Genomic DNA, 16,194 nt, shown 5'->3' with positions numbered 1-16,194 from the left:
TTCATATTTGAAATAAGAGTATTTCAAATATCTTTTTTTAAAATATATTTTTAGTTGGTTATTTTAATGAACTACATATTAATGAACTACATGTACTTACTACAGGGTCAGGGTTTGGTTTTGGGTTAATGGCTTCTAATTATGCATAATTTATCATTATTACTACAGTAAGTACATGTAACAACTATGTGACAATAAAATAAAGTGTTATCTACAAGTTTATAATGAGAAATGAGAATTTATTAAGTGTTATTTCTAACAAATTTATTGTGGACATGACCTTTTAAAAAAAACTGTTGTGTATGACCACATTTCATGAATTCATTTAATTCGAAATTGCACACACACACACACACACACACACACAAGCTAGAGGTCAGTAAACTGGGTGAAGTAGTTATTTTGGAGATGGAAAGATTTTTTTTTTTCAATTTCATTCAAACATTCCAAGGTCTATGAGGAACAGAGTATGTGTTCATCTTTGTGTTACTTTGAGGCCTTTATTGCATAAATCAGAGAAACCAAATGGGATGGTGAGCTTTGTAAGGCGTGCGTGCGTGCGTGCGTGCGTGCGTGCGTGCGTGCGTGTGTGTGTGTGTGTGGAATGCTGCTCTGGCCTGTCTCCAGGTTGAGGGAGGGATAGCGTTTCCAATCCGAGAGGCTGGAAGCATTCTGGTTTGGTGAGTTTCTGAGACACACACATAAACACACACAGAGAGAAAGGAACAGGTTGCTGGGACCAGCCCGGTGAGAAAGATGCGAGACTAAACATTTCCCGGTACTGCTGTAGACACAGACCAACACGCACGCACACGGTTTCTTTTTATCAGTGTCTGAAGAGTTCATATTTCTTACATACTGTATATAGATTTAATGAAAGAAATATGAAGAGTTCATATTTCTTACATACTGTATATAGATTTAATGAAAGAAATATGAAGAGTTCATATTTCTTACATACTGTATATAGATTTAATGAAAGATTTGTTTTTGACCTTTGGCATTTCAGACTGGTCCAGTATTTCTACAGATTTTTTTGTTCATTTTTTTCCTCCTCGCAGTGGAGGAATGTGAAGATTATATCAGCGAGAGGCAGGTACAGAGACGGGGGCTAATTACTCCCTCTCTCTCTCTCTCTCTCATCCGAGAGGCTGGAAGCATTCTGGTTTGGTGAGTTTCTGAGACACACACATAAACACACACAGAGAGAAAGGAACAGGTTGCTGGGACCAGCCCGGTGAGAAAGATGCGAGACTAAACATTTCCCGGTACTGCTGTAGACACAGACCAACACGCACGCACACGGTTTCTTTTTATCAGTGTCTGAAGAGTTCATATTTCCTACATACTGTATATAGATTTAATGAAAGATTTGTTTTTGACCTTTGGCATTTCAGACTGGTCCAGTATTTCTACAGATTTTTTTGTTCATTTTTTTCCTCCTCACAGTGGAGGAATGTGAAGATTATATCAGCGAGAGGCAGGTACAGAGACGGGTGCTAATTAGTCTCTCTCTCTTTCTCTCTCTCTCTCTTTCTCTCTTTCTCCGCCCGGTCTCTCTCGTTTTCTCTCCCTCCTCCTCCTTCTCCTTGCCAGTGAAGGAGACAAGCAGGGGAATGAACAGCAGGGGCGGGGAAGTGAAACAGTTTGGAGACAGAAACCAAAAGAGAAAAAGAAGAGAAACTTAAAAGTTTTTTCACGACCTGTGAGAACAGACACGACAACGGGTGAAATACAGAGAAACAGGGATGCATGTGGCTGATCTGCTGTACCTTTGATTAATGCTACTCGTAGATTCTCTTTGACAGCTACTTAAAAGCGCAGGTAGGTGCGTATATTCTCAGGCATGTCTTTTTGTGATTCTCTCCGTCAGTGTCTTATGTTTTGTCTGTTTTCCTTCCTTGTTCTCTGTGTGTCATCTTCTCACAGATGGTCCAGTGATCAGATTCTCCCCTCTGACCGTATTTATTTTCATAGAGTTAAATTGACATCTCTCTCTCTTTCCCTCCCTCCCTTTTTCTTTCTCTTTTCCATCTTACAGTTGTAAGGTTACAATGTCCTTGTGTTGCGAAAACTGTGTTGAAAGTTGCTCTACTGGTCTTTTGTGTGTGTGTGTGTGTTGTGTAACTGCACTCAGGGGGTGTGCTATAATTCAGTGTGTGTGAGAGAATCAGGTTTCTGACAATGAGATGGCTCAATCTAAGAGAAAAAACAGCAAATAAAAACTATTGAGAGACGTCAATGCCCGTTCTAGCCAATGTACAGTAAGGCATACTCTGTGTAATAAGTGTACACATGTACTTTTTTTCAAAGGGGAATGGCACAACATGAACGGACAAGACACACAATTTAAAGATTAATCACTGTTTCATAAGCAAAAATTTTTTTCTAGAGCAGTAGAATCTTCTTCTACCAACAATATGTGGAAATGAAGTCCTGATGCATGTAAGAGGGAAGTGCCTCAGCTTCAGTTTGATATCATCTGATAAAAACCTCACTTTAGGAATGGCCGAAATATTCTTTAAAGGTAAAAAATGACTCAAATACTGTATGCCATAAACAAATGTATCTTTTAGGGTTAGAGTTAGTTTGTTGCAATTATAATTAGCTTTATGTAAGAAGAATAGCTAGATAACTAGATAAACGCGCATGTGGGTGGGTGTGTTTGCTTAGCTGTACTTGAGGTATAATTTTGCCCGCAGAAGTGAGCTAAATTGTATAAAACCTCCTTTTGTGGAGAACTAAGGACTTTTTAAATTGGAAAAATTATTCATAGATAAGCCATTTTTTATTCTAAAATTGCACACACAAAAAATCTGTTAGTTGTAGTGGTCATGACTAGCAGTAGTAATTATAATATCTTTATATAAAAATCATAGTCTGAGTCCCTATTTATATCTAGGTAAATGTCTGTGAGTGCCTTTGAATGGGTTATTTCATGTAGGGGTAAAGAGGTCAGTGGTCTTGAGAGCTGACCCGCTGTGGTGTTGCATTGTGGGGGATAGTTTAAAAGAAATTAAATGAAAAACTAGAGAAGAATTTAAACTGAGGTGAAGTACAAAGAAAAGACAACCTGCCTGTGTGTGTGCGTGTCTCAGTGGTCATGTGATTCTCTGTTGTTACTCTAAATACCGCATCTGTTAAATGTGTAAGCATGTTTATTTGGTGACAGACCTTAAGGGGCCCACTAGTGCATACACTTGAGTGTGTGTGTGTGTGTGTGTGTGTTTGAAATCTGATGTTTGGCTCTGACTTGAACCAGTTCTCTCTGACTCTAGCTGCTTATCTGATTCTCAGAAGGCAGCATATTCAGGTTCATATGTGTTTTATATGAATTTATATGCATTTAAATTTTTATTCATTCATGTTTTTAATTTTCTTTTAATTTTAATAAAAATTCCTAAAGACATCATAATTTTTGTTTTATGAATTGTGAGAGTGAACGATGAGACAGAGATGCTTTACTTATATCTCTGGTTTAAACCTCAGAAGCAGAAATGTTGATAGAGTTGCTGAGATCAGTTAGTTTCTGTCAGTCAGTTCAAACTTTCTATTTTAATTAACTGATTAAAAATTTTGAGCATATATGAGCATTAAGACAGGAACAAAAATCCATGTAAAGTTGCAGCGTTTGGTTCATTTCCGTGAATCAGTTCAATCTGTCTGTTTCAACGAATTGATTCACAACTTGTGATGTGTCATCACTCAAAAATGTCTCTATAGCATTTTCATGAATGCAGATATTTTAATTTAATATTGAAAAATATAAGTTCATAATTATAGCTTTTTGTTACTGTTTATTGTTATATTGCTGCATAAAAATAAAATTCTTAAAAATATTCCTTCCATTTGATGACAACAAATAAAAATTGACATGTCAATATTCGTCAAAAGATTACAAATTAGTTTTTCTTTGCTATATCGTCCAGTCTTATTCTCAAAATGTCTTTATTTCTAAACAAACAAACAAACACTTAAAATCAGTCAGCCGCTTTCATTTCTTGATCCCCAAAAACTCTAAATTGAATAGAATTGTAAGGTTTAGGGACATTTCTCAATTCTTCGTCTTTTATTGACTCATTAGTTTTGTTTCCTCTTTGTGGGAAACACACATATCTTATTCATCCACCTTCAGCACTTCAGTCAGCCTTTCTGACTTTTTGTAGACATACTATTAAATATAAAGAAGGAAACAGAGAGAGATCAAGTCAGGTCACCTCTCTTTCTGTGTTCTTAAAGTCATATGACTGATCATGTGACCTCCTCAGCATGACTTTAACCCTGACAGACATCTAGACGTGTGTGAGTGTGTGTGTGTGTGTGTGTGTGTGAGAGAGAGAGAGCGAGAGAGAGAGAGAGAGAGTAAGTGAAACAGGATCTCCTCTCTCTCCCTTTTGCTTTTCTTCCCATCTCTCTCCCTAACACACAACGAATACCTGCACTTCACAATGAATGCATTCTTACACTGTCTCTATAGACAGACTAGAAGAGCCGTGTGTGTGTGTGTGTGTTCAGCATGGTTCTCCTACTTTGATTAACAGTGACTCCTGAGGGGAGGAGCTCTTTTAGACCAAAGACTTAATTTGGGATATCCCACCGTGTGCCACACACACACATACACACACACACTTACACACTAGTCTCCTTAGTGACACAAGTTCTGCATGTTTGCTAATGCTTTTATGCCGCTTCATTACACACTTCTCTCTCTCCCCTTTCTTCTTTTCTTTGTTTTAGTGAGTAATAATAGGCCCCGTTCATTAAACCGGTCACATTTTACAATAAGGTTCCATTAGTTAATGTATTAACTAACATGATCAAACAATGAACAATACATTTATTACAGTATTTATTCATCTTTGTTAATGTTAGTCAATGAAAATACAGCCGTTGATTGTTAGTTCATGTTAATTCACAGTGCATTAACTAATGTTAACAAACACAAATTTTGATTTTAATAATGCATTAGTAAATGTTGAAATTAACATGAACTAAGATTAATAAATGCTGTAGAAGTATTGTTCATTCTTAGTTCATGTTAACTAAAGTAGTTAATGAACCTTATTGTAAAGTGTTACCATTAAACCCAACAAACAGGACAAAATCAGCACTGGTGTGTGAATACTGATACATCTTAATAACATTTCCAGTAAATTTGCTATTGTGTGTGTATGTGTGGAATGAAGGGGTGAGAGAACGTAATGGTCCCTAGCAGTCTGTCTTCTTTTAAATGTAACTCTTTAAAACATCTCATCCCTCTAGCACTGATATTGAAGACTCACAAACTTACAAATGTTTCCTTTTCTGTAAGTACACCCTGTCTTTCAACAATTTTCTCTGAACATTAATAAATAATACATTGCATCATTGTTTTACATAAAGTCTCAAATGACTCTCAAAAACTGCTTTTCGTTTTGTCTGAATCTTCAATCGATGTGCAATGAGAAAAATCAGTTTCTTGGCTGAAAGTCAATCATTTTTAGAGTTGATGACCCGAGGCAATATTAGCAACAGAGACAGTCTGCAGTAGTTAAAGAAATATTTCACAAAAGAAATTACAATTTTTGTCATCATTTACACAGGGAACACTTTAGTTTGGGGACCAATTATCACTATTAGCTAGTTAGCATGCATATTACTAGCATATTGGCTTATAAAGCACATATTAATGCCTTAATCTGCATGACCATATTTTAGATCCCATAATCTTACCCCATACCTAAATTTAATAACTATTAATAGACAGGAAATTAGGAGTTTATTGAGGCAAAAGTCATAGCTAATAGTTAGTGAGAATTGGTTCCCAAACTAAAGTGTGACCTTTACACACCTTAGTTCCAAACCCATAAGACTTTAATTCATCTTTGAAACACACATTTTTTAATGAAACCTGAGAGATTTCTGTCTGTTAATTTAAATACATTGTAAAAGTAATCCATAGGAATCACTGTTTAATCCAAGTCTTCTGAAGAGGCATGGTCGTATTGTATGATGAACAGATATAATTTAGGCTTTTATTCACAAATAAACATTGACATATAGAGCACATCGTTTATGGTAAATGGAAGCTCAAATGTGCTTTGGATGTGCAAGAACCAATTAGGTTTGTTCTTGTGCATCAACCAAGTATGGTTGAGCTTCTGTTTACCATATTTGATGTGCTCTATATGTGCTGATTGATGTTTATATGTGAATAAAAGCCTAAATTATATCTGTTCATCATATAAAACGCTGATGTCTCTTTGGAAGACTTGGAACTGCTTGATTCAAATGGATTACTTTTACAATATCTATTAATTTTTTGAAGAGTCAAATTTTGGTAGAATGGACTTCAAATGGAGGGACAAAAATCGTACCGGTTTTATTAAAAATGAGACGTCACATTCCTAGCTCTGCTTTTTTTTTTAAATAAATCAGAAATTGCAACTAATAATTATTTTAAAATGTGGAAATATACCATCTATTCCATTTGGCTGAAACGTATATAAAAAAATGCAGCTTTGAAGTTTATGTTCTTCAAATCTATGAAGCTTAGATTCTTTATTGGTCCAGTATCTTAGTACTGTGCTAATACACGGATCAGAGTGAACAAACTTTTGTCTTCTGTGTAAATCTGAGATTCTGTTGCTATTGGTGCACCATTGCACTTTGTAGCCCTGCCTACAGTGAAATCTCATTGGTCTAAAATCACGCTGTGTATTACACTTCGATATGGCTCTTCCGTGTCTTGAGTTATTTAAAGTTCTTGGGCGGTTGAGCCACTGGCGCAGTCACCATCAGATGACCTTGACTCAGAGATCTACTGTAGGTCAAATGTATTACTAGCATAGACAGTCAGAGCGCATGTCTGTTTGCGTGTCCGTGTGTGTCTTTGATGAATTTATGTATTCGTACAGTGTTGAAGTTTGAGTTAAACCTGTTTTGTGTGTGTGTGTGTGTGTGTGAGAGAGAGAGAGCGAGAGAGAGAGAGAGAGAGTAAGTGAAGCAGGATCTCCTCTCTCTCCCTTTTGCTTTTCTTCCCATCTCTCTCCCTAACACACAACGAATACCTGCACTTCACAATGAATGCATTCTTACACTGTCTCTATAGACAGACTAGAAGAGCCGTGTGTGTGTGTGTGTGTTCAGCATGGTTCTCCTACTTTGATTAACAGTGACTCCTGAGGGGAGGAGCTCTTTTAGACCAAAGACTTAATTTGGGATATCCCACCGTGTGCCACACACACACATACACACACACACTTACACACTAGTCTCCTTAGTGACACAAGTTCTGCATGTTTGCTAATGCTTTTATGCCGCTTCATTACACACTTCTCTCTCTCCCCTTTCTTCTTTTCTTTGTTTTAGTGAGTAATAATAGGCCCCGTTCATTAAACCGGTCACATTTTACAATAAGGTTCCATTAGTTAATGTATTAACTAACATGATCAAACAATGAACAATACATTTATTACAGTATTTATTCATCTTTGTTAATGTTAGTCAATGAAAATACAGCCGTTGATTGTTAGTTCATGTTAATTCACAGTGCATTAACTAATGTTAACAAACACAAATTTTGATTTTAATAATGCATTAGTAAATGTTGAAATTAACATGAACTAAGATTAATAAATGCTGTAGAAGTATTGTTCATTCTTAGTTCATGTTAACTAAAGTAGTTAATGAACCTTATTGTAAAGTGTTACCATTAAACCCAACAAACAGGACAAAATCAGCACTGGTGTGTGAATACTGATACATCTTAATAACATTTCCAGTAAATTTGCTATTGTGTGTGTATGTGGGGTGAGAGAACGTAATGGTCCCTAGCAGTCTGTCTTCTTTTAAATGTAACTCTTTAAAACATCTCATCCCTCTAGCACTGATATTGAAGACTCACAAACTTACAAATGTTTCCTTTTCTGTAAGTACACCCTGTCTTTCAACAATTTTCTCTGAACATTAATAAATAATACATTGCATCATTGTTTTACATAAAGTCTCAAAAGAAGGGGTGAGAGAACGTAATGGTCCCTAGCAGTCTGTCTTCTTTTAAATGTAACTCTTTAAAACATCTCATCCCTCTAGCACTGATATTGAAGACTCACAAACTTACAAATGTTTCCTTTTCTGTAAGTACACCCTGTCTTTCAACAATTTTCTCTGAACATTAATAAATAATACATTGCATCATTGTTTTACATAAAGTCTCAAAAGACTCTCAAAAACTGCTTTTCGTTTTGTCTGAATCTTCAATCGATGTGCAATGAGAAAAATCAGTTACTTGGCTGAAAGTCAATCATTTTTAGAGTTGATGACCCGAGGCAATATTAGCAACAGAGACAGTCTGCAGTAGTTAAAGAAATATTTCACAAAAGAAATTACAATTTTTGTCATCATTTACACAGGGAACACTTTAGTTTGGGGACCAATTATCACTATTAGCTAGTTAGCATGCATATTACTAGCATATTGGCTTATAAAGCACATATTAATGCCTTAATCTGCATGACCATATTTTAGATCCCATAATCTTACCCCATACCTAAATTTAATAACTATTAATAGACAGGAAATTAGGAGTTTATTGAGGCAAAAGTCATAGCTAATAGTTAGTGAGAATTGGTTCCCAAACTAAAGTGTGACCTTTACACACCTTAGTTCCAAACCCATAAGACTTTAATTCATCTTTGAAACACACATTTTTTAATGAAACCTGAGAGATTTCTGTCTGTTAATTTAAATACATTGTAAAAGTAATCCATAGGAATCACTGTTTAATCCAAGTCTTCTGAAGAGGCATGGTCGTATTGTATGATGAACAGATATAATTTAGGCTTTTATTCACAAATAAACATTGACATATAGAGCACATCGTTTATGGTAAATGGAAGCTCAAATGTGCTTTGGATGTGCAAGAACCAATTAGGTTTGTTCTTGTGCATCAACCAAGTATGGTTGAGCTTCTGTTTACCATATTTGATGTGCTCTATATGTGCTGATTGATGTTTATATGTGAATAAAAGCCTAAATTATATCTGTTCATCATATAAAACGCTGATGTCTCTTTGGAAGACTTGGAACTGCTTGATTCAAATGGATTACTTTTACAATATCTATTAATTTTTTGAAGAGTCAAATTTTGGTAGAATGGACTTCAAATGGAGGGACAAAAATCGTACCGGTTTTATTAAAAATGAGACGTCACATTCCTAGCTCTGCTTTTTTTTTTAAATAAATCAGAAATTGCAACTAATAATTATTTTAAAATGTGGAAATATACCATCTATTCCATTTGGCTGAAACGTATATAAAAAAATGCAGCTTTGAAGTTTATGTTCTTCAAATCTATGAAGCTTAGATTCTTTATTGGTCCAGTATCTTAGTACTGTGCTAATACACGGATCAGAGTGAACAAACTTTTGTCTTCTGTGTAAATCTGAGATTCTGTTGCTATTGGTGCACCATTGCACTTTGTAGCCCTGCCTACAGTGAAATCTCATTGGTCTAAAATCACGCTGTGTATTACACTTCGATATGGCTCTTCCGTGTCTTGAGTTATTTAAAGTTCTTGGGCGGTTGAGCCACTGGCGCAGTCACCATCAGATGACCTTGACTCAGAGATCTACTGTAGGTCAAATGTATTACTAGCATAGACAGTCAGAGCGCATGTCTGTTTGCGTGTCCGTGTGTGTCTTTGATGAATTTATGTATTCGTACAGTGTTGAAGTTTGAGTTAAACCTGTTTTTCCAGTTACCGTTTCCGGCAATGTGTGAGACGATATGTGCAAAACTAAAACACCATTTTTTCTATCATTATCACCCCAAATACACACACACACACACACACACGTCTTCTATCCATGGTCCCTTGAAGATATATTTAATACGTTTCATATTTATCTAATACTCTGTCCCTCTTTTTCTGTAACAAACACACTCATCCTGAGGAAGAACAGAAGGAACTCAATAAATGACAAGGTTTTAAATGTGTATAATGGGCACTGATAAGGCTGTATATGCAGACTTTGCACCCTCTCAAGGCATGTTGACTCTATACAGCCTCACCCTGCTTTATGACCTACCCACAATGCATCATGTGCCCAGGTTTTATAATGTTGCTAATGATTTAAAAGATAACTGATGGTGCTATTTTACATCTCAATGTTGCATTTTGAGCGAATGGGAATAAACTTCGGAAATGTTTCCTTGGGAATTAATGTGTGTACACTAGCATTCTGAGCTCAGGACTGTTGTAGACAGTTGATGGATCCATCCGAATGGTTTGCCACCCTTTTGTGTGTGTGTGTGTGTGCGTGTTTATTTTGTGTGGCTACTAGGGATTCTTGTGATCAGCCAACCACCTAGAACACAAATTGTTTTGCCTCTTAAGCACACTGTCATTTCCTGTTTATGCACGCCCCCCATCGCACTTGTCTCATTTCCCTCCCTCATCCCACCACCATGATGATTAGTAGTTACAGCTGAATGTGTAACAAGTGACCATCATCATATGACATCTTACTGACTCTGCAGGAAAATATAATCAGGGAGTTGATAAATAACATGACCGTGAACTTTGCTTTTTCAACGTTTCAAGACTTTAGTATCAGTTTGTGGGCTATAAAGGAAAGTGTTGCTTTTATAGCATAATTTTGTTTTGTTCTTACACAAAGTCTCTTATGTTCACCAAGGCTGCATTTCTTAGACCAAAATACAGTAATATTGTGAAATATTATTACAATTTCATGAAAACGATACATTTGTTTGCTGTATGGTAAGGATTTTGAAATATAAATGTACTGTTGAAATATAAATAGCATCTTAGGTAATTTGACTAGCAGCATTGTGTGTTTATGCAAGTGAGCGTAAAATAAAGTAAAATGTAATTGTGCATCACAGTTCGCTGCATTGGTTGTTGGTCTTTGGACTCGACTTCTTCAGCCTTATGTTTGCTATTAGGGTGGGCCCAGACCTGCGCGTGTTACTGTTATCAGAAAGGTTCCCGTTTTTCTCCAGTCAGTGGCAGATATCTTGATTCTCCATGTGCAGATTTCTCACAGAAACCTCATCAAGAGAAAGTGATGAGACATCAGTGATGTGCTTACTGGAGGCATTTTTGAGCAGATCATCAGCTGTGTGTGTGTCTGTATCAGTGGATTGTGTTTGATCAGGCCTGGTCACATTGTGTTGCAGTAAATAGATTAACTTCAGGAGTGAAGAGTCCAGACTGCAAGATAAGAAACCTCAAGATGTCATCAGCATTTGTGGTTCATCCCAATGCTCTTATGTGTTCAGTGTAGATACTATGGTAAAAAAGAATTGAAGTGCTTTAGGTCATGGTCAGGTGTGTGTGTGCATTTGTGATTTGTCCACTTCGTTATGTTTGCGTGTGTATGCAAAAATGCTCAATATGTGATGTTGTGTTTGATTGTGTGCGTATTCAATTAACTTTAATCATTTTTAGTTTTCTACTTTTTTCTTCCTGATTTGTTATTAATTGTTAACAGTGTTAACTAAATCTATTAAAAATTGTTTTCATTCATTGAAATAAAGCTGAAATAATAAATAAATTGCATTTGTAACTAATTTAAATAAAATAAAGTAGCAGTAAATAGATATTTAAAAAAAAAAAAAGAATACACATTCTAATAAAATGAAAATGAAAATACAAGCTAATTCAAAATATTAATGAATACTATAAATAATACTTAAACAACACTGACAGTTTGGGTTATTTAATGCCTGTTTTGTCTAGTTTCAAGTCAGGAGAGCTAAGTCATTATGTGTGTTTTATATGAATGATTGCAGGAAAGTTTTACTGCAGCATGTTTTCATAGAGAATTGAAACTGAGGATTACAGGAATTGAGAATGGTGTTGTGGGCATGATGGTCAGCGTGTCCACACGTCTCTCACTTTGTCTGGCATCGTTTGACGCCAGTGTTGTCTTAAGAAACCATAATGCGTTCTTTATGTAATATCATAAAGCCGTCTCCTGTTCACCTGCAATGCATAACCATATACAGACATGCAGACCTTTTAATTTTGAGTTTTCTTGTAACTCTGATAATTCCCAGTGCTGATTCTTGTTTGATTCGTTCTCATCACTGAATACAAAGATGTTTTATATCACAGTCATGAAACCTAAAGAGCTTAAATGTGCTTCATTTTGATTGTGGGGTGAGATGCGACATGTTCTTGATAGCTTTTATAGAGATTAAAATTTTCTATCACTTTCAGTATTTCAGATGGATTGTTATTGACATGGAGGTTTATTCTCCGTCTACATTAAGACATAAAGTGCATTAGCTGTTCGGATCACATCATGAAGTGCGCTAAGTGAACAGTCAGTAAGAACAAGATTTATCTGCTAAAGTAAATCTAAACCTCAGGTATTTGTTTTAACTGACATTCAGCCACTTTGGCCTATAACTGTAACTGCTTGGCTGGTTAACAGAAGTGGTAGTTCCCTCTCGTGTCACTTTCAAAATCCTCCAGCAGCTTTTTCACTAGATAATCTCTTTAAAATGAAAGTTAAATTTAGTGTACTTTATGTAAATGATACATTTAATTTCAGCAGTTGTTCTCATTTGCTTTCATTAAATCATATGATTGCCATTCTCTATTGCTATACAAACTCTAGATATTGACCATTATCAACCGAAAAATTCTCTATAGCGAGTGTGTTAAATTAAAGAGAATTGTGGATTCTTGTTTAGAGAGAGACTTAATGTTAATGATCTGCACAGTGATTACGAAGTGTTGCAAAGGTCAATGTCTGTCAGAGATGAAGTTTAATAATTATAGGATGCCATTATACAGATTTTTTGCTTAGTCACTGAGAAGAACATAACAAGGTGTTTCACTTTTCTGATCATCATGTAAGTGGTTTCTCAAAATGAGCTGTTTTAAGAGTCTCTTCTTCAGCAATAAACATTAACTCACCAAATTATCTGTAGGCATGGCAACAAACTTTAACTCTTAACGCACTGGTCACCTTGTATGGATCTCGAGTGTAAATGGAGTTAATCTAAACCTTGCTGGCACCCCAACATTCAGACACAGTAAAAAAGAGACAAGCGCTCTCTCACCCATGTCTTTCAGCCACCTTTTACCCCTGAGAGTCCTTCATGACACTCGGAGCAGCAGAGCTTTTGTGTATATGTGAGGGTTTTCTTCGCTCTCTTGGTTGCTCTATAGAGTGTATATTGTTTGAAGAGCCATCTACACATCTGCACATAAACAGAAAGACAGACACAAATGGGTCGGTGACGTGGCATGCTCATCTAACTCGTCTAGTAATTTATTCAAAAATGCATAAAAAATGCAATTCATACGTGCAATAACTTGACTACGCACCTTCTATGTTGACCATGCTTTTAATTCCTTAACCAAAAATGTTGATATTTTTGGGGGCATAATGTAAAAACTTTCAGGGTGAAACAACCATTCTGATAGCATTATAAAAAATTATATATATTAACAAAAACGGCCACACTGCTTATTCATGTTTGAAAAACTTTTGTCTGTTGTGAGTACCATGCAGGAAACATAAAACAGGCAATTCTATATATGATAGAATTTAATTCCATAACTAAAAATGTTGATATTTTTGAGGGGCATAAAATCAAAAATGTCAGAATGATGCAACTGTCCTGGTAGCATTATGAAAAAAAAGCCTGATTAAAAGGATGAAATTATTACTTAATACTTACCCTTTTTAAGTGTTTTAATAGGGGAAATCATATACATATACACTGCTTATTAATATTTGAAAAACCTTTGTCTGTTAAATCAAATTTGTCTGCTGTGACCAACATGCAAAAACATTCAGGAAACATAGAACAGGAAATTATATGATTTATTATTATATAAACCTGGAAATTATATATATATATATATATATATACATATACTACTATCTACAATCTTTTCAAACTGGAGTACAAACACATGCACGATTATATGTAAGCAAAAAAAAAAAAAAAAAAAACGTAGATGAGATTCTCAGTGAATGAATTTTCTCTAAGCTATTTGTTAATCAAATTTGTCTGCTGTGACCAACATGCAAAAACATTCAGGAAACATAGAACAGGAAATTATATGATTTATTATTATATAAACCTGGAAATTATATATATATATATATATATATACATATACTACTATCTACAATCTTTTCAAACTGGAGTACAAACACATGCACGATTATATGTAAGCAAAAAAAAAAAAAAAAAAACGTAGATGAGATTCTCAGTGAATGACTTTTCTCTAAGCTATTTGCTCCACACTATTTCCCATGCAAAATGTCAGCGCTGATCCATTTTCCAAGTCACAGTGACCCAGCGCTGTACAGCAGGTGTGTGTGGTTGCAGTCAGTTCTGGGAGGCCAGCATGTATATTGTTCTACCCTTCTACATTTCACGCTTTTCTTTCACCGAGATCGAAGGAGTTTCACCCAAGAGATACTAATTGATCTGTCTGCACACAAAAGCCTTGTGTGTGTTCCTGCGTACCTGTGTGTGTCAGTTTATATGTGCTGATTGTCAAATATTGTCCTGTGTGTTAAAGAAGTCAAAGATCAGGTACTTCTGTCAATCATTATCTTAGATACTCACAAAATATTATCTTGTGATCACACACACACAAACCCTCACACTTTCCAAGAATGGTCCTCCTTCATTCTATAATTTATTTATATCACTTGTTATTTAGTAACAAGCCAATTATTTAATAACTTTATAAGCAAAATTACACACACACACACACACACACACTTAAACGACAGTATGGAATATATGAAATAAACCATATGTATATCCTTGGCTCATTCTCAATATAGAAGTACCGTGTGGTAACATTTTACAATAAAGTCCCGTTAGTTAACTCTGGTTACATTAACTAACATTAACCAACAATAAGAAATACATTCGTTATAGTATTTTATATATATATATATATATATATATATATGTGTGTGTGTGTGTGTATATATATATATACATATATTACTTATCATTTTATTAATCTTACTTAAGATTTAATAGTAAGAATAATAATTGAATTTAACTAACAGTGTTATATTTCATTCTTAAACTCTAAATATATCTTAAATACTATTATTATTACCATGAGTTAAATTTTCCATTTTATGCTATGGAGACTTGAAAAACTATGTGCAATATGTTTCCATATTTTCTAGCATTAGTTCAACTCGTATGAAAGGCAGTAAAACACAAGTTTGAAATTCTGAAATGTTGCAATTAACATGAACTAACATTATAATGTGCTTTAGAAGTATTTTTCATCGTTACAAATGTAGATAACTTATGTTAACAAATGGAATATTTATTGTAAAGTGTTACTGATTGCGTTTTTTTTTGTTTGTTATTTTGCTCGAAACAAATGTTGAAAAATGAAAAGAAAAGAGTTTATGTGAGAATTTGTCTATGTTTTGTTGAAATGAGTTGCACTCTGTGTATGTATTTGTGTGTGTGTGTGTGTGCAGCTAGTGATTTGTGTTGGTTAATCATCCACCTGCTGCTGCCTCAGGTTTCCCTGCACCAAGTACACACACACACACACACACACACACAAAGACTTATAAAGGTCAACCATTGCCAGGCAGGTACAATGAGATATGGGACATAATGTTAGCTGGGAAATGAATAATCTTTTTCCACCCTCTGGATCGTTCATTTTCTCTGTCTTGCCACTGATTTTCACTTCCTGCAGTTTTCTGTATATCTGTACGGAACAAGGAAACTTCCAAAAAAAATCTCACTTCCAGAAACATGAGGGCCTAAAAATGCTTCTCCAAGTCTTTGGTTGTCCCCAGTGATTTACCTTAAAGGGGTCCTATTATGCTTTTTCACTTTTTCAACTTTAGTTAGTCTGTAATGTTGCTGTTTGAGCATAAAAAAGATCTGCAAAGTTACAAAGCTCAAAGTCCACTTCAAAAGGAGATATTTTATTTAACAGAACTCACTTTTCAAAAACTACAACGAACGACTCGTTTGGACTACAACGCATATTTTCCGGGATTTGTGATATCACAAATATCGACGAATGGGACGAGACCTGGTTGAGCTGCACTAGAGAAGGCAACGAGTGCTATGTCAGAGATACACTAGCTTTCCCAAGACAGATGAACTTAGTGTTTACAATCATCCGGGTTTAAATCGTGCTCAAATTGATTTGATTTTGAC

The 16,194-nt window shown here is 35.2% G+C and overlaps 1 protein-coding gene across 1 annotated transcript in view; it reads left to right on the top strand.

Annotated features, from left to right (window-relative positions):
- The first annotated feature begins 1,219 nt into the window (after positions 1–1,219).
- Positions 1,220–16,194, top strand: part of LOC107591571 (RNA-binding protein 47-like) — a 25,075-nt gene continuing 10,100 nt past the window's right edge. Inside the window, exons 1-2 of the mRNA XM_016280765.1 lie at positions 1,220–1,268; positions 1,597–1,824. The gene's annotated coding sequence lies outside the window, so the exon portion shown is untranslated. The remainder of the gene's footprint in view (positions 1,269–1,596; positions 1,825–16,194) is intronic.

This window comes from Sinocyclocheilus grahami, unplaced genomic scaffold (genome assembly GCF_001515645.1).
Source record: "Sinocyclocheilus grahami isolate Dianchi unplaced genomic scaffold, SAMN03320097.WGS_v1.1 scaffold143.1, whole genome shotgun sequence".
NCBI lineage: Eukaryota > Metazoa > Chordata > Actinopteri > Cypriniformes > Cyprinidae > Sinocyclocheilus > Sinocyclocheilus grahami.
This window is presented reverse-complemented; position numbering and strand designations above follow the sequence as displayed.